Genomic DNA, 19,949 nt, shown 5'->3' with positions numbered 1-19,949 from the left:
ATAGCAGTGTTTCAATATCTGAGGGTCTGCCACAAAGAAAAGGGGATCAATGTATTTTCCAAAGCACCAGAAGCAAGATAAGGAGCAATGGATGGAAACTAATCAAGGAGATAATCAATGATATAAAGAGTACAAATAATATCCCCAAGATCAATACATTCTTCAGTCATAAGTGGGATGAATAGAAAAATGGGATGAATAGAACAAATAGAATAAACCAATGTGAAAAAAATCTGGTCAGACAGAAAAAATTATATGTAAGCTTTGTAATTTCATTTTTCGGTTCTTGTGTCTGACCAGGGCAAAAATCTAGAAATAAGCCTTCCAAATAAATATTTAAGAAATACAAAATCAGAAGATATGAGAACAAGGAATAGCCAATTTATATACTCTTCATCTGAAATTAAATATAAAGTTGAAAGACTATGGTAAAACCTGTTGAGGTGATGGCATAGTGGTGGCGTGCTGTTGCCCAGCAGAGTTCGCCAGAGTAGTGAGCACGTGGCATTTGGAAGCGACAGGGCAGGAAGTGAACGAGCAAGCAGTGTTGGCCCCTCGGGGATGCCCCGGAGATGGCGAGGGATGAGTCCCTGCCGCCCTGGCCCCAGCCATGCTCACCCAGTCTGCTGTGACCACTGCAGCCACGCCCATCCAGTGGGCCACACCCCCCCACCCCTCCTGAGGTCACCACAATGCTGATGCAGCCCTGGCACTTTGCGATAAATAAGTGTGTTTTGGGTTACAGTTTGGGCACATGGTCTCTAAAAGGTTCGCCATCACTGGTCTATATGTTAAGTGACACAGTTGTAATCTTAAAGGGTTTCCATTACCTTTCAGAATGAGGTTTTCCCAAGATCTGAAATTTAGAGTTCAGTTCTGAAATTCTTCTAAAAGTATGTGAAACCCTTAAGGCATTTTGAGTCCCATCTGATGGTTTTTTGTTTTTTGTTTTGTTGAGAACTTCTTCGATCTCTATGTTAGGTATTGATGTGACAGCATACATGGGGTACCATTGGTAGTAGAAAACTTTCTTAAAGGAACTGAATTCACCAGAGGCAGATTTAGTTCATAGCTAAACAAAGTATATGAAATTGGCACATCATATTATTTTTTCCAATGCAACAAAATGGCTATTTGTTTTAAATATTATAATTCTATTATCTTATGTTTTGTCAACAAAATTTGCTTGGAATATAGTTTGTTTTGTAAGGTCTGTTCAAATGTGAGTCAATGGGTTGGTTTGTTTTTAACCTTTGCAAGCTTTAATACTTTGGGATCAACATTCTTAAAAATCAATTAAAATTATATCTCATAAATGAGAAATTAAAGTTACTCCAGTTCTTTGCACATTGACACTGCTTCCAAACACAATGATGCATTTCCTTTATCTCACTATCTGATGTTGCCCACATCAAACTTCCCAGGCAATTTCAAGATGAAAGAGTGGAAATGGCTCACCCCCCAGCCAACCCACTTCCTCAGAGACTCTTGGTTTATGTAGCCCACATCATTTTTGATCAACTAGATCTTATACACTCTTTTCTCTTTGATTGTTCTCCCTTTCTTCTAGCATTCCCTGTGTTGGCACCCACAACTTCCTGGCACTTCCTAAGCTAGCCTTTTGGTACTAAGACACACCCTGCTTAGCTGGCAGTGAGGTTCTGTCATGCTCCTCCTCAAAATAGTTGCTGTCAACTCTACCTTTAAGCATTTTGATGGCAACGAGAGGATTTGAGCTGACTTGGCATCATTTTTGCTTAATCACTACTCACTTATAGGTCAGTTCATACTCCTATTTCTGTGATAGAGAGATTGTGGAGAAGCTGTGAGAATAATGGAAGGAATGTTATACATAAACAGTGAAGAGACAAAATAAGACCCTATTGGTAGTTTAGCTTTTAAAAAACAACTGAGTCCACGTATTATGAAACCTGGGAAGAAATATTCCAAAATGTTTCAAAAGGAGACTAGAAAATTTCTCCTCCAGTTTCTAATATTCTGTATTTATCCTAAGATTAATATTAAAGATATCTTACTGAAGTTTGTATAATTCTTGTTTCCTTAATCTTGCACAAATCTTTCTTTTTTAATATAATTTGAGCTCAATTGTGATGACATCCTACATTCTTAACTCAATCAAATAATCAAAATAAATACTGCAGAATATTAGAACAAATAAAAAATTGTTAGCCTATATCTTTTCTCTCCTTTGATAAATCAGTACTGTGAATTATTAAAAATGCACAAGCTAATGTAAAAAACACAAAGTTCTATTCCATCAGTCTGTTACTCTCCTTGGTAGCTAACATCTAGCCACAATCCCTTATTTGTTTTTACCATCTTTATTGAACAAGTCAGAAACAACCTTAAAGAAAAACAAAGTAATAGTGTAATCCAATTATGTTGTAGAAGAGAGAAGGGTTAATTTCTAAATTGTTCTCCCTATGTTGCTACTCTTTTCTTGCTCCTCTGCAGATTGGCAAGAGCCTTTGCAAGCTAAAAACAAGTCATGTCCACTAACAAAACTATCCCCATCACGAATAGTTAGCTTAGATGAAGAAGGGAACATCATTCTCTAAATAATAACAATAATAATAATAAAGTTGGAAGGGACCTTGGAGGTCATCTAGTCCAACCCCTTGCTCAGGCAGGAAACCCTATATCATTTCAGACAAATGGCTATCCAGTCTCTTCTTAAAAACTTCCAATGTTGGATCATTCACAACTTCTGGAGGTAGACTGTTCCACTGATTAATTGTTCTAACAATTAATTAACAATTAATTAAGTACCTGCACTGGCCCAAATTTATGCATTGGCTTTCAGACTGATATGCTTTTCTCCTTTTTTAAAAGTTTTACCTCATGATCACAAGAAACAATAATCCAGGAAAGAGATTTTGACATTATAGAATGATTGTTGTGTGCACTATCTAAAATTAACTTACCGCTACTATGGAGACTGGGTGTGGAATAAAAAGGACATTAAAAAAATATTCAGATACGTACAGAAATAGAATCCAGCACAAAGTCTCTGGAAAAATAACAGAAGCTTGAAATTGGAAGGGGCTAATAAGGCTGTCCAATGGTGCCTCCTGCTCCAACTAAAGTATCCCATACAATTGGCTGCCAGCCTCTGCTTGAACCTCTGGATAATTGGCTCCATTATAGAGCTGCCTTTTCTACTAGAATTCCTCCCACCCACCCACCCACCCCAAATTAAATTGGAATCTGCCTTCTTCTACCTTAAACCCATTATTATATGTCCTTCACTCTGAAAGAAGAGAGACAGAGAATCTTATAACATCCTTTCAGATCTATGCCTCCTCCCCAATTTTTCTTCTCAGTCCCTTCGGTTTCATTTTAATGGACTGAATTTCCAGTCTTCTGATCCTCCTGAGTGCGATGCAGCAATGATCAGATAAAGAAGTTGTTTCATTCCATGCAGAAGGATTTAGATGCCATTTCTGATGTCTTCAGGCAAGGCTAGAATAATCCTTTACTGCCAATCTGTAATGACACTACAAAACGGACCAATGGCTTTTCCACTATAAGACCATTTTAATGTTTTCTACTCGGTACATATGAACAAACCTAACAACACAGAACATTCTTTCATACTGGGGTTTGAGACAGAGAGACAAGTGAAGGCAGGACAAGCAGCCATGTTCTCAATTAGCAGAAGCAGCCTAGCAAGTCAGCCTATCCTTTTGGACCAGCCCTTCCTGTTCTGACACACTCAGACTGGAGAGACTGGAGATCAAATAGAGTATATAGCTTCAACATCCAAAGAGTACATTATAGTGTGATAATGCAGCTCCTCCCTAAGGGAGAATATTTGAATATGCATTGAATTGCAAACAGGATATGAATTTGAAGAGACATTTCTTATATTTCACCTGTGATTTCCCCAGAAAATTATATGAGTATCAACCATGTGCAGCAGAGGTTTTCTTCAAAAATTATCTCAGTGGGGGAAAAAACAGGCTAGATAGTACTGGGAAAAGCTGCCTGCTTTCCAGCAGCATTCTGTTTGCCAATGAATAAAATTTGGTTTATTCTAAGGGTAGATTGTATGGGGTGAGGGGTTTCATTTTACTGATGGTGAAATTCTTATTGAAGTCATTTTTGGTAGATTAAACTGCAGGCCATAAAAAAGTAGGTCTGAAGCAAGCAGCCTAAGTCAGAACCCAGAGGAGGTGTGGCCAACTTTTCTCTCTTTCACACACACACACACACACACACACACACACACACACACACACACACACACACACCTTTCTCTTTTTTCTCCCGATGACTTCTTTCCCTTCTCTTTATTTCCCACATGGAAGGCTATCTGCTTGCCAGAAGTCTAAGCTGATTGTTTAGATGATACTAATACAACAGTTGAGTTTCTGTAACCAGTGAATCAAAACACTATCCACCAAGGCCTATTTTACCATAGTCCAATGCATAAATGTAGACATAAAGCCATGGTGGTGCAGTGGTTAGAATGCAGCACTGCAAGCTACTTCCGGCTGCCAGCAGTTTGAGTCTTACCTGCTCATGGTTGACTCATCCTTCCGAGGTCAGTAAAATGATGGCCCAGATTGTTGGGGGCAATATGCTGACTCTGTAAACTGCTTAGAGAGGCCTGTAAGGCACTGTGAAGAGGTATATAAGTCTAAGTGCTATTGCTACAAAGTATCAGGAAGCTCCTCTTTTCATTATATTCTCCGCAATAAAGCATAAAGGTAAAGGTTCCCCCGCACATGTGTGCTAGTCGTTTCCAACTCTAGGGGCCGGTGCTCATCTCCATTTCAAAGCCAAAGAGCCAGCACCTGTCCGAGGATGTCTCCGTGGTCATGTGGCCAGCATGACTAGATGCCAAAGGCACACAGAACGCTGTTACCTTCCCACCGTAGTGGTCTCTATTTTTCTAGTTGCATTTTTACGTGCTTTCAAACTGCTAGGTTGGCAGAAGCTGGGACGAGTAACAGGCGCTCACTCTGCTACGCGGCACTCGGGATTCGATCCACCAAACTGCCGATCTTCTGATCAACAAGCTCAGCGTCCTAACCCAGTGAGCCACCACGTCCCACAGTATCAGGAAGCTCCTCTTTTCATTATATTCTCCGCAATAAAGCATAGAGGACTTAAAATGGAACATTCATTCTTTCAAGAAAGCAAAACAAGGAATCTGACATTCCTCTGTGCTGTTGGGGCGTTAAATCCCCCATGCTGGCTGAGAAATTTGGGGAGCTGAAGTCTATGGGTCTTAAAGACAGTAGCTTACGGCATTTCCTTTACTGCCTAGAAACAGACTAAGTGCAAGAGGAATGGGCTATCTCTTGGCAGCTTCCCTTTATCTATGATTATAATACTTTAAAGGCTTCACTTTCCACAGATTCAAGCAATTTATGTCAAGATGTCAGGATTTTACAGCTCAACTCTATAGCTCAAGTTGCAGATAACTATTATAAGGTTCCTTCTTTAATTAATACATTTCCAGCAGCTCAGAGTCTGTATGAAGAATGAAGCTCATATTGAGAGTATATAGTAATTATTTATACATATATACATACTTGTGATGCTATTCACTTTTTATATGTAGAGCATAGAAAAGAAATAGTAAATCAAAGAAATTAAAGATATAATATTTTTAAAAAATCACTATATCTCTTTTTTACTTTCTGTCCTTGCAAACCACTTTTGCTTCTTTCACATTCATGCATGGCTTCATACATTGCCTTTCTTCCTTAAATTTCTCATCCTTGTTTTCTTGAGGATGTTATCAACTCTACCCAACCACTCTCTTGACCCATTCACTTTTCATTTGTGTGTGCTGATCATTTTGCATACTCGTCATACTTAACTGTCGTCTTTCTTACCCAAAGACGACAGTTAAGTATGACAAGTATGCAAAATGTGAGTGAGCAGAAGCACACTCTTTTCTGACCCTTTTCTGACAAACAACCGACTACATACTACTCATTACCTTTCTGCAAGCATTTGTGTATCTTAAAATGTCCCATCAATTCATCTATCTTTAGGAAATCAAGATATACAAATTAATATAATTATTCCAGGATTTCTTTTTGCCATATATGCATAATTTGTAATGGTTTGCTCCATTTTTCCCATCAAACCCATCTGCTTTTTGATAAATTAATTCTAAGATCCACACGCTATTGCATCATACAATCTATCTAAGATTCACTGCAAATAATTTGTGTTTGCTTCAGCCTCAAATGCTTAGAAATCTTTCTCTCCCTCTCTCTCCCTCTCTCTCTCTCACACACACACATCTCACCACATTCTAAATTACATAGTCTAATGTCATGGTAAGTATTTCTTATAAAATTAAAGAACAAAGGGGACTTTACACATCCCTAAATATTCAGCATGGAACCATATTTTATTTCCATCATATACCAGATTGTTCATTGTCAGCTATTCAACTCCATGCAAAATATGTTTTGCAGGTTTTACATGTGTGTACATGCCAGCCACATGACCACGGAGACGTCCTCAGACAAGCACTGGCTCTTCAGCTTTGAAACGGAGATGAGCACCGGCCCCTAGAGTTGGAAACGACTAGCACACATGTGCAGGGGGACCTTTACCTTACAGAGAGAAAACATATTTTCTCTCTGTACATACACATACACACACATGCGCGCACACACACACACACACACAAACCTTTATTTGTCATATTAATATATTTGCTAAAGAGAAAAAAATGTTGTACTGCACTTCTTGGACTTCTCAAACTTTGCTCATAGTCATCTCCAGTACTCTTTCAGACAGCATTTTGCTAAAGACTTTTCCAGGTATGTTTACTAAACTGTTTTCCTCTTCTACTAGTTCTTGCATTCATTCTTGCTATATTTCTCCTTATACACAGCAATGTTCTTCCCATACTGGGCACAGGTGTAGTATTTATACATATTAAATAACTGTCCACTCCATAGGCAAATGCTATCAGTTTTATGGTATTCTTCCAGTCATAGCAGCTACATAGGCAGCCTTTTCATTTTTCAACTTCCTCACAGCACATTACCTTTTTAATAAATCTTCCTTCAACACCAATATGTGTAGCATATCATATCATATCGTAGCGTAGCGTAGCATAGCATAGCATAGCATAACATAGGTTTATTATGTGGTATATTTCCACGATTCAACATATACCCTCACCGTAGTTTCATTCCAAACCATATCATTCCTTTCATTTTTAATCCTATTCACTCTGCTGGAGGTTCTTTGTTTAGTCTACCTCCAAAACAAATATTATTTCCATAAATATTGCTCTGCATTTTTTTTGTCCCTCTTAATTTTGCTTCTTGACCTCTTTGATTATATTGCAATTGTTTCTTCTCTCTGAATAGATACTTTTATCTCTTTCTCATGTTTTTTCTTACACAAGATCTTTATCTTTTATGTTTTTCATCCAATCCACAGCCTCCTTCACTGCCAATATATTTTTAAAAAATATAATTTCAAAAACATGCAGAGTAAAATATAAACAAGCAAAAAAGAGACTTAAAAAGAAAGCAAAGTCAAACAGAAAGCAAGATGTAATAAGAGAAAGAAAATAAAAATTTAACTTAAAAAAGAATGACTTCCAACTTCAGTACAGATATAAAGACATCCAACTCTTACTGTAAAATTAACAACAGTCTACATTATTTCTATAATAACATATTCCAATCATCCTTCACCGACAAAGCAGACCAGGTTTAATTTTTCTTTGAGTGTTCTTCAAGACTTGACACAGAAGAAAAATGTCTCATAAAATATGGTGCCTCAATAACGTTTGCCACTTGTGATGTCCTTGCAACTTTAACGCAAAGTGGTTAACGGGATGATCCTCAGCTGAAGGATTTTATCACCTTTCAGGTTGCCGTAAGTGACAGGTCATTGCTATGGAAATGTTCCATGAGTGCTCCATCATTTGCACTATTGCTAAACATGAATCTGGTGTTTATTACTATTTTAACTTAAATTGTATTTTAATTCCATTTTAAATTGTATTTTATCAAATTCCATTTCGGATTGTTTTTATCTAGTTTTGGTGACGGTTTGTTGCTGGAACTTTGTACTTTGATATGGCCCAAGGGCTAATCAATAAAGTTGTTGTTGTTGAATCTGGTGCTTGTCTGGAAAAGTGTTATAGAGATATATTCTTAAAAAATAAAGCAGCATAGCTGATAGACCATCATTTGCACCCAGAATACTGTAGAAGAAAATGTTTGATAAATACTATTAAGGATATTGTTGTGTCAGTAGCTTAATTGTATAAGGTTTCTGTGAAGCGGGAAGTTTGGGTGCAATTATTGGTTAATGTTTAAACGGCGGGAAATTCCGGGCTGTGGATTGGATACAGTTCTAACGGCCGGAGTATATAAGCCGGAGTTTATCTGACAGTTGACAGTTGACATATGTGTATTAATAAACGTTCTTACTGTTAAACCTCACTGAGTCATTCGTGTGTCTGAAGCTAACAAGTGGCGACGAGGATGGGATTGACGGCGGACTAGTGAAGGATCGGCGACAATCAGCTGAGCGTAAGGCGGTAAATTTAAAAATACACAGTCAACCGCTAGCGGCCGCGGCGGAATTAAACAAACCTCCGAATGGCGCAACTTGGCTCTTTGAAAGAATTTGATCCCAACTACCCAGAGGATTGGGAAGAATATGTTGGACAGGTCGAAGGGTTCTTGCTCGTTAACGGCATAACCGACGACTGAAAGAAGGCTGCTGCCTTATTGACCATCAGTGGCACACCCGTGTACCGGGTTGCCGTTGGACTCTGTCAACCTATGCCGGTATCTAGCGTCTCGTACGCTGACTTACTAGCCAAATTAAAAGTGCATTTTACGCCGAAAAGATCAGAACTCTATTGGAGGCGCATTTTCGAAAAACGCAATCAGAGACTGGGCGAGTCAATCATGAAATTCGTCGCTGCGGTCAGAGAAGCAGCATTACGCTGTAAATATGACAATCTTGAAATTAGGATTCGAGATAGAGTGGTGCTGGGCTTGCGAGATGAACAGTTACAAAATTGAATTATCGCTAAGCCCACCGACGATCTACAAGAAGTCCTTGACGAACTTTAACTTATGAATCTACTGGAAGTCGCAACACCCCCCCCCCGCAATAGCATGGCTGCTTCAGCCGAAATAAATCTAGAAAGTCATTTGGACAGTGGGGAGGTGGATCAACAATGGGAAGCCGACATAGCCGAAGTCACCAGAAAGTTTGGAAAAATGGCGGCAAGACCCTTTCGCAACGAAGGACCAGAACCGGGACGCCGATTTCAAACAACAGCTCCGCAACGACAACCAAGAGACAACCCGATCAGACCGCGCGACAATGACCCCAGATGTGGAAGCTGTGGGGGCAACCACCCCAGAGCAACATGCAGATTCCGCTCTGCTAAATGCAGAATGTGCGGAAAGACTGGCCACATTCAGGCCATTTGCTGTGGTCGTCCCCGAGACAATCGCCTTCACGGAATTGACGTTTGGGCCGAAGGTAAGGTAACCCCTTACTATAGTGGCAATGAGACCCCCAGACCTGTGGCACGTTACCCCAACCGTGGGGAGGAGGCACGAATCAACCACATAGGAAAATCTAAAATAAACCATATTTTGAGGCCTAAATTAAAAATTGTAGTCCATTTGCAAGGAATTCCTTGCAAAATGGAAGTCGATTCGGGGGCTTCAGTTTCAATAATTTCCAGTGAGACCCTTAATCAAATTGAACAAAAAAGTGGCCGTAAAATTCCCCTTAGTTCAACTAAAATTCAATTAGCGGATTTTCAAAAACCCCCAATAAATATTAAAGGGAAGGTCACCCTTAAAGTTAATTATAAGGGGTTTAATGGCTTCTTAGACTTATTAGTCACCGAAGGCCATAGAACCAGTTTAATTGGTCTTAATTGGTTTCCAGCCCTGGGAATTTGGGTCGGGGGAATAAATACTATTAATAATAAGACCCTCAAATCTGTCTGCGATGAATTCGCAGACGTATTTGATGGGTCTTTAGGTAAATACAAAGGGCCCCCAATTAATTTCAATTTAGACCCGGCAGTAAAACCCATTAGGCTTAAGGCCCAACGGGTGCCTTTTGCACTAAAGCAAAAAATCGAGGCCGAGCTCGATAAGCTTGTAGGCCAAGGCGTTTTAGAACCAGTCGAGGGTGGCTTGTGGGAGACACCAATCGTCACACCCCTAAAACCTAATGGGGATGTGAGGATTTGTGCTGATTACAAGGCCACCCTGAACCTAGGAATGAAAAAGCATGCTTACCCGGTCCCGACGGTGAAACAGGTCCTCGCGACGATCCAGGACGGCGCCATCTTTGCCAAGCTCAACTTGGCGCAGGCGTATTTGCAACTTACTGTTTCCAGGGAAGCTGCTGAAGCTCAAACTATTGTCACCCACAAGGGGGCGTTCCGAGTCCACAGATTGCAATTTGGTATTGCAGCAGCTCCAGGCATCTTTCAGGAGGTGATGGAGAGGACTTTAAAGGGCATACCTGGTGTATGCCCTTACTTTGATGATGTCCTGATAGCTGGAAGAACTGAAGGAATTTTAGCAGAGCGTCTGGAACAGGTACTGGGGAGATTTAGAGAGGCAGGACTCAAATTAAAAAAGGAAAAATGCTGTATTGGAGTTAAATCCACTGAATTCTTAGGGTTTAGAATAGATGAAATGGGAATACACCCTACAGCTGAAAAGATTAAAGCAATTAAATTAGCCCCTGAACCTAAAAACAAGGCTGAATTACAAGCCTTTTTAGGATTAGTCAATTTCTATCACACATTCTTGCCACATAAAGCTGCCATCGCTGAACCATTACACAGACTGTTAGACAGGAAAACCCCATGGCAGTGGCAAGAAAAACATAGAATCAGCTTTCAAACTTTAAAAGATATTCTTTCTAGCCAATCCACGGTTACACATTTTATAGAGAACAAACCGATCTATTTAGCTTGTGATGCTTCACCTTACGGTGTAGGGGCTGTCATCAGCCACATGGATAGTCAGGGCAATCAAAAGCCAATTGCATACTATTCCAGGACGCTTACCAAAGCTGAACGGAATTATGCACAAATTGATAGAGAAGCATTAGCTATTGTGGCAGGAGTAAAAAAGTTCCATGATTACCTTTATGGTAGGAACTTTACCATATTCACTGACCACAAACCGTTACTGGGACTGTTTACCACTGATAAACAGACACCCCAAATAATGTCTCCCAGGATGCTGAGGTGGTCAATTTTCCTCTCAGCATATTCATTTTCTTTGCAACATAGACCTGGTAAGGAAATGGGTCATGCGGATGCCCTTAGCAGACTACCCTTAACTAACACTGAGAGTGACCTTGCGCCGGTAGGACAAATTCTGTCACTACACGAGATACCTGAATGCCCCTTAACAGCTAGAGAAATAGCTGAGGCTACTAAAAAAGACCGTATTCTCAATAGGATTATGACCTGGGTACAAGGGGGTTGGCCAAGTAAAAACCCGGACCCTAACTTCACTCCATATTTTAGAAGGAAAGATGAATTATCATCTCACTTGGGTTGTATCTTATGGGGTAACCGGGTTGTCATTCCTGAACTTCACAGGAATACTGTAATAACAGAATTACATGAGGGTCACCCAGGGATTGTCCGCATGAAGGCATTAGCCAGAAGTCATTTGTGGTGGCCTGGGTTGGACAAGGCAATAGAAGAGTGTGTTTCTGGGTGTTATCAGTGTCAGCGCTCTAGGCCTGAACAGGCACATGCACACACTCATAAGTGGGAATTGGCCAGGAATCCGTGGTCTCGGATTCACATTGATTATGCGGGGCCATTTCAAGGCCTAACCTTCCTAGTGGTGGTAGACAGTTTCTCCCGGTGGTTGGAGGTTGTGCCTGTTACCTCTATGTCATCTGCCAGAACAATTCAGGTTTTGAGGGGCCTCTTTGCCACTCACGGGTTACCTGATGTGATTGTATCTGATAATGGGCCCCAATTCACCTCTGCTGAATTTCAGGATTTCCTCAAGGCCAACTCGATTAGACACGCAACATCGGCACCCTTCCACCCATCCACCAATGGCTTGGCTGAACGCAACGTGAGAACCACTAAAGACGCCCTGAAGCGAATCATCCACGGCGATTGGCACCAAAGACTTGCAGACTTCTTGCTGATTCAACACACAACCCCTTGCATGGCTACGGGGAAAAGCCCTGCGGAAATGAGGTGGGGTAGACGGCTAACCACTAAATTGGACAGGTTACACTCTGATAGACTACCTTCAAATGCTGAACCTGACATCCCAAACAGGTCCCTCAACATTGGAGACTTAGTTTGGGCCAGAAACTATGGACCGGGGGACAAATGGGTTCCAGGGGTAGTCACTGACATAATGGGGCCGTTGTCATACACCATTGAGGGGGAAGGGAATAGAGTAAGCAAAAGACATATAGATCAACTAAGGAAAAGGGTTCCCGAAAGTGTGCCAGTCATTGGGGGTCAAATCGATGCAGATGATTCTGCATCATGGCATAACCAATATGACTCGACAGCTAGTGGGGGAGAAGGGGAAACTCAACCCAGGTTAGCTGTAGCAACCCCACAGCATAGTCAAATTGATTGGGAGTTGTTTCCTATGGATAGGCCAGAAGTGCCTGTACAACATCAACAACAACAACAACAACTACAACAGCAACAACAGCAACAACAATCAGTCATTAGAGAATCATCAGAGCCAGTGACCCAAAATTCTAGGCCCATAACAATCAGCCAGTCTGTTAACAATGATGTAAGTTGCAAGTCCAATAGATACCCTTCAAGGGTCCATAAGCCACCAAAATACTTGAGAGATTACGTCAACAAATAACATCATCTGGGGGGAAAGGGGTGTTGTGTCAGTAGCTTAATTGTATAAGGTTTCTGTGAAGCGGGAAGTTTGGGTGCAATTATTTGGGTGCAATTAAACGGCGGGAAATTCCGGGCTGCGGATTGGATACAGTTCTAACGGCCGGAGTATATAAGCTGGAGTTTATCTGACAGTTGACAGTTGACATATGTGTATTAATAAACGTTCTTACTGTTAAACCTCACTGAGTCATTCGTCTGTCTGAACCTAACAGATATAGTACTGCTGGCCATGAACAACACAACTTAGAAATGTGTGTGTGTGTGTGTGTGTGTGTGTAGTGCTTGTTTTACTTTGTTTCTTAGTTTAATATAAGATATTTAATTTTTCCCATTTTATTATATAGCTTTTTAGTGATAGGGTAGATTTTTTTTTAAAAAAACTTATATAGTTCTCTCGTACAATAGTGACATATAACAGCAGCTGTTATATTTAGTTGTGTTTTTCTAAAAGAAAATCAGTTGCAATGTTTTTGAAGTTTAATCAATTTTTTTTAACAAAAAGTGAAAACAGGCATACCTGAAGCAGGCTAAGATGGTCAATAAAGCTGAGCAGATCCTATACCTAGAGTCACATCATCAGCATCCTTTACAATGAACATTTGTTCAACAAGACTTGTGTTGGAAGAAAGTAATAAAGAGTATTCAAATACTAAAGGCTACTTCGACAGAGGGCTGGGATAAGACAAAGGTGGCATCATGTAAGCACCTATTGGTGGGACATGGGATGAATCCTCAGGTATACAGCTACCATATGCACTTTAAGCCCATACTGGCCATTATGCCACAAACAAACCAAAACTTGATTTATTTCAAGCAGTACCATCTTCTTGCAAGCCAATGTGTTGTTGCTTACTTCCCACCAACAATGAGGTAGTCAAGTTGTTCTGACACACAACATACAGGATATACAATTTTCCAGAATTAACTCTATCTGCATATCCAAAGGCCCCTCTTCCTTGGCTTGGTTCATAGGGTTATCATTGTTTCTTTTACTTGTTCTTCCCCATCTTTAAGCTTAACAGATATTTATAGAGTTTCTTAATTAACTTTTTATCTGTTTTTAACAGTATCTGATCAAATTCTGTCTGTTCTTTATAAAATCCCATTGTTTTAACATCTTTTTCATATCTTGTTTAGATTTGCAAATATGGCCACCATGAGAGATCAATACCTTGTTCTTGTAAATCTTGTCTGTTTTTCAATTTTCCTTCATTGACCAAGATATCTTTATAGCTCACAACTTTGTTGTAAATAATTAAATTTGGGTAAGCAAAATCTTCCATTGCTGAAAGCCATCCAGGTATCTTGATATAAATTTTCACTTTTATTTTTTCCCATTCTAAAAGAAGTGCATTTCTTATAAAGTGGTTTTGAAAGTATCTATGTATTTTATTCTTCCCATACCACAGAAAGGCATGCCAACCAATTTATGGGTCATGCCCCTCTAGGTATAATAGTCTTTTGTCTCTAAGCATTATACATTCTTTAATCTATGTTAAAATACTTGCTTGGTATCCAGTCCGGCAGTCCAAGTCCTCTGCTTTCTTTCGCTTCTTGTAGCATTTTCAGTCTAATTCTAGCTTTTTTTCCTTGCCAGATAAATTTCAGTATTGTTGTATTCAGTTCATCAAAAAAGGCTTTTCCCTGTCTTACAGGAATCGTTTGAAATAGAAAGAGTATTTTTGGTAAGATATTCATTTTCACTTTGCTCTTCTCCTCAGCATTGACAGTTGTAAGTTTTTCTACTTTTCCAGATCCTGTTTTATTTGTTTTAGCAATCTTATGTAATTATTTTCTTTTATTGTTACACATCTTGCTGTTAGATAAATTCCCAAGTATTTTTTTTAACTATTTGAAGATATATTTTTTTGCTAGTTGGTTTTTTTGTTTTTCTGTTAGATTTTTTGTTAGCACTTTAGTCTTTTCTCTGTTCATTTTCAACCCTGCCACTTCTCCAAATTTTTCTTTTTTTTAAAAAAAGTTTTATTAATTTTTTAACATAATCACCTTAATATTCGATAAACAGTGTGTTGTCTGGGTTTACATTTAAGAAACATTCACTAACAGTTGATTTCTATAATCTATAATCCACCTAATAACTTTACGTGATTTCCTCTTTTTCCCATAATGTTCTCTTTTACCAACCTTAAATTAATACAATTCTTGTTTTAATGAATGACAATTGAGTATAAAAGTTTTCTAATATTTCTACAGATAATAATCACATCAGTATAATATTCCTTTTCTATCCAGTCATTCTGGTTGTCTCATCATAGATCCTATTTACAGTTCTTGTTTTTCCCACAATGTTCAAAACATTCTTACTGGTTAAGATTTTCTCAAAGTTAATTACATTTAAATATTTAAGTATTTTTTCTCATGTAAGCCAACCCAATACTTTACCTTTCTTAAGGAATAAATAAGACTAAAAAAAGAAATAAGAATAAGAATAAAAAATAGTATGCTACTTAAAATCCCTATTTCCTATAAGCCAATACATATTTATTTCCAAAAGATTTTTGTTCTTTTTTACCATAATTAAAAATATATTTATTCTTTAAATATTCCATTTAATAAATCTAGTCCTCTAGTCTTTTAACTCTTATTCAAAACATTTTTAATCCATTGTAATTTTCTTAAAGTCAATCACTTTTAGATATCTAGAACATTTCCTTTATGTAAGCCATTCCAACTCTTTTATATTACTCATATCAAGAAATAAAAAAGGAAGAAAAGAAAGTACTATGTTACTTGAGGGACTCTTCCCTCTTAGTCAAATTCACATCCAAAATTTTTCTATTTTTTTAACCATATTCGAACAGGTGTTTTTTTAAAAAAAAATATTCTCTCTGATAGGCTCCATCGTCTATTTTCTTAATTTTCACTTTAGCCTTTTTCTTTTGCCCAATATCTTTCTTAATCAATATGTTCTGCTGAATCAAAGAATCTTTCCATATTCTTGTAGATGTTACTGTAGTTATAAAAGGTAAGTCAAGTACAATATCTTTGTGAGAGGCATTTGTCCATTCATTTTTGTTAAAAATCTTTTTCTTTCTTTTTCTCTCTGCTTCTCTTATCATTTTTGTCTCTCCAGTTCTAGTGTTTTTCCTGACATCTCTGCAATCCATTTTGTCCAGTCTTTTTTCTTACCCTGAAATTTGTTTTGTGATGTTAAAGTATAAGTTGTCTTTTCCAAATCCAGTATTTCTTGTAATTTTTTCCCACTTGGGTTAAATCACACTTCTTTGTTTTGTTAGGTTCCATCTTTAAGTCTCTATCCTCAAATTTGTATTCAGTTGTCTGCTTTATCTGTTCCTTCTCTGTTGTTGTTTACTGGGATTTTTTTGTTGTAAAGTTAAATCAGAGATTTTCAAAATGAACAGATTGCCTTTAAAATGAGAATTTTAACCATTCAGTAATTTCAAACATCCAAATTTAGGTTTTATAGTCATTTCATTTCATTTCAATATGTTTTGGTCCTCCATAAAAGGTTTAATTTGCCACTTCCGTTAGTAAAAGGATAGGGCAAAAATCCCTCTCCACTTTTGGAGGGTTTTTGCTTCTTGAGATTTTTTTTCTTCAGGAAAGTTGATAAGTAAGACAGAAAATCGATGTTCCTACCCAGATTCAAATGTGCTGATTACAATCAGCTTAAAATAGTGCTTTTGGCTTCGGTTGCTTGCAGCTTGGGCTAGACTCTGAAGTTAGGCTAGCCTTTCTCCTGTTGGTTTCTGGAAGGCTTCTCCTGGACCGATTGGGTTGACTGCCATCTCCTTGAGGTCCCCGGGACTTCCTTCTTTCTTTACCGCCTCTTTGGGGCAGCTTCTGGCCCACTTAGGGTCCCCTAACAGGAAGAAACTCAGCCAAAGGGCACGGAGTCCTGAATCCCTCTGCTGCACTGCTGCACAGGACTGGGAGTCCACTTCTCCAAATTTTTCTATTTTCTCCATAGGTTTAGTGCTTGTTTCAAGTGGATCTTCCAGTATAAAAACCAAGTCATCTGCAAATGCTTGTAGCTTATATTTTTCATCTTTTATCTCCAGTCCTTTAATTTCTATATCTTGTCTGATGTTTCTATTCAATACTTCCTGTGTTAGTATAAATAATAATGTAGATAGTGGGCATCCCTGTTTTGTGCCTTTTTAATGTTAAAGTTTTCTGTAAAATCTCCATTTACAATTATTTTGGCTGTTTGTTTACAATAAATTGTTTTAATTACATTTATAAAGTTTTCTCTAAAATCCATGTCCGCTAGTTGCTGAAAAATAAATTGCCAGTTTACATTGTCAAATGCTTTCTGTGCATCAAGAAATATTAAAGCCATCTGTTTCCCTGGATGAATTTCATAGTACTCTAACACATCAAAAATCATTCTTAAATTGTTTTTTATCTGCCTTTTAGGTAGAAAACCATTTTGGTCTGTATGTATAAATTTGGTCAAAAATTTCTTTAGTCTTTGCTATTATTGAGGCAAACATTTTATAATCTACATTTAATAGTGATATTGGTCTATAGTTTTTTATTTGTGTTAGATCAGTCTTCTTTGGGTATTAAGGTAATATTAGCTTCAATCCATGATTTGGTATTTTAGCCTCCAAAAGTATTTCATTACACAGTTCTTTCAAAATAGGACTTATTATATCTTGTAATGATTTATAAAGCTCTGCAGGTAATCCATCTGGACCTGGAGTCTTATCATTTTGTTGCCTTTTTATAGCCTCTATAATCTCCATCAATGACATTTTTTCCATTTAATATATTATGAATATTCTCTGAAATTTTTGTTAATTCTGCTTTTTTAAAATACTGCTGTACTTTTTCTTTTGGAATTTCCTGTGCATTGTAAAGTATAATAGTCTTTGATATTTTTTTTTAATTTTATCACTTTGAAACTGTAATTCGCCTTTTGAATCTTGCAGCTTATTAGTTTTTTCTCTTTTTCTTTTTTCATTCCATGTGCTAACCATCTCCCCGGTTTGCTGGCATTTTCAAAAAAGTTCTGTTTAGCCCTTTTAATCTATTGAGCCATTATTTCTGTTTCAGCTAGATTTAATTTGTGTTTTATTATCTCCATTTATTTCTTAAGTATTTTCTTTTGTGGGTCTATTTGTAATTCTGATTCTAACTTTCTGAATTCTTCCTTCAACTTTAACTGTTGTTTCTTTTCTTTATTCTTTTTAGCGGTATAGGTTATAGCCAACCCTGAAATATGCTTTAGCCGTATCCCACACTTGTCTGTTTTCTGCCATAATGGTGGACTAGAACAGTGATGGCGAACCTTTTAGAGACCAAGTGCCCAAACTGCAACCCAAAACCCACTTATGTATCATTGGGTGCTGGGTGGGCATAGCCAATTGGGTGGGTGTGGCCAATTGGGTGGCTGCGGTGGTAACAGCAGACTGGGTGGGAATTAAAAAGTTCAATCAATCAATTCCAACTTTCTAAGATCTTTTTTTTCCCCAGAGAAGTTGAAATTGATTAATTGAACCTTTTTTTTTTGCACACGGTGGCGAAGGCCTAAAGTGGAAAGGTTTTATAAAAACTAGCTGAAGGCCTAGGACTGGAGCAATGGTGTGCGTGCCCACAGAGAGGGCTTTGTGCGCCAACTGTGGCACGCGTACCATAGGTTTGGCACCACAGGACTAGAAGGTGATAATGCTTTCCCTGTCAAGTGTGCAGTAGAAGAAAAACTGCATTTCCATCCAAAAGTTTCCTTCATCTCTTTTATAGACAGTTGAAAAGGGAGGACAAACTTGGGGAACAGTAGTGAAAAGGGAAGCCAAGAAGCTGCAAGAGAGGTCAAGAGGCCACTGGAGGGAATTCTAGTTTCATTGATGAACACTTTACAGTGGACACATTCCCATCATAGAGGAAATCAACTTCCTCTGGAACGCTCCTTTATTACGAAAACAGCAATATATATTTTTGAAATGTATACATTGTTACCAATTGCTTAGAAGATTTTTCTATCTTCTTGAAATAAAAGGAGACTGGAGCTAAATTTCAGTAGATAAATTCTAAAGAAAAGTTTTCAACATTTATGCACTGCCTATCTCCTTAGCCCTCCAGGAATTTTATAAATGCATGAATCCACAATATGTATAGTCACTGGAATTTTTTTGTCATTGACTGTGTCAGTGGGGGCCAACAGATATTTTTTAATGTATAGGGACACGGTGGCTCAGTTGGTTAGGATGCTGAGCTTGTCGATCAGAAGGTCAGCAGTTTGGCGGGTCAAATCCTGAGTGCCGCGTAGCAGAGTAAGCGCCTGTTACTCGTCCCAGCTTCTGCCAACCTAGCAGTTTGAAAGCACGTAAAAATGCAAGTAGAAAAATAGGGACCACTACGGTGGGAAGGTAACAGCGTTCTGTGTGCCTTTGGCGTCTAGTCATGCCAGCCACATGACCACGAAGATGTCCTCGGACAAGCGCTGGCTCTTCGGCTTTGAAATGGAGATGAGCACCGGCCCCTAGAATTGGAAATGACTAGCACGCATGTGCGGGGGAACCTTTACCTTTTATATTAATGTATGTATTTTCTCAGTTTTTCTGCATCTGTAATTGTAGGGAAAGATGTATTTTATTTTGTTACTATGTCACTGTATGTGGCCACACACTGTAAATGAAGTTTTCTGTTCTTTCCCAGGTTTAACTTCATATATGGAATTATCTTTTTGAACTCTGCTGTTTAATATATTTGCTTGTAAATTAATGCTTACTGAGGTTTGCTAGCATGCTTTATTTAGTGTATTGTTTTTGCTTACATGTGTTGACATAGCTTGGATGGTTACAACCTTGTTGATTATTATCTTGGGATTTTTGCAGACTATGTTAAAAGTGTAAGTCAGTATTTAATCATCTCTACTGTAAATAGTATTTCCTTTAAGGGGAAACCATGTAGCACCAACCCTTAAACCTACTACAGCATCCTCATGCTGTCTTCTAATGCCACCAAGGTCTGTGGCTGCATAAGAACTGTACCCACTGGCTAGTAGCCATGCGCCGATGAATCTTAACAAAACAAT

The sequence above is a fragment of the Vipera ursinii genome (genome assembly GCF_947247035.1).
Source record: "Vipera ursinii genome assembly, chromosome: Z".
In the NCBI taxonomy this organism is placed as follows: Eukaryota; Metazoa; Chordata; class Lepidosauria; order Squamata; family Viperidae; genus Vipera; species Vipera ursinii.
This window is presented reverse-complemented; position numbering follows the sequence as displayed.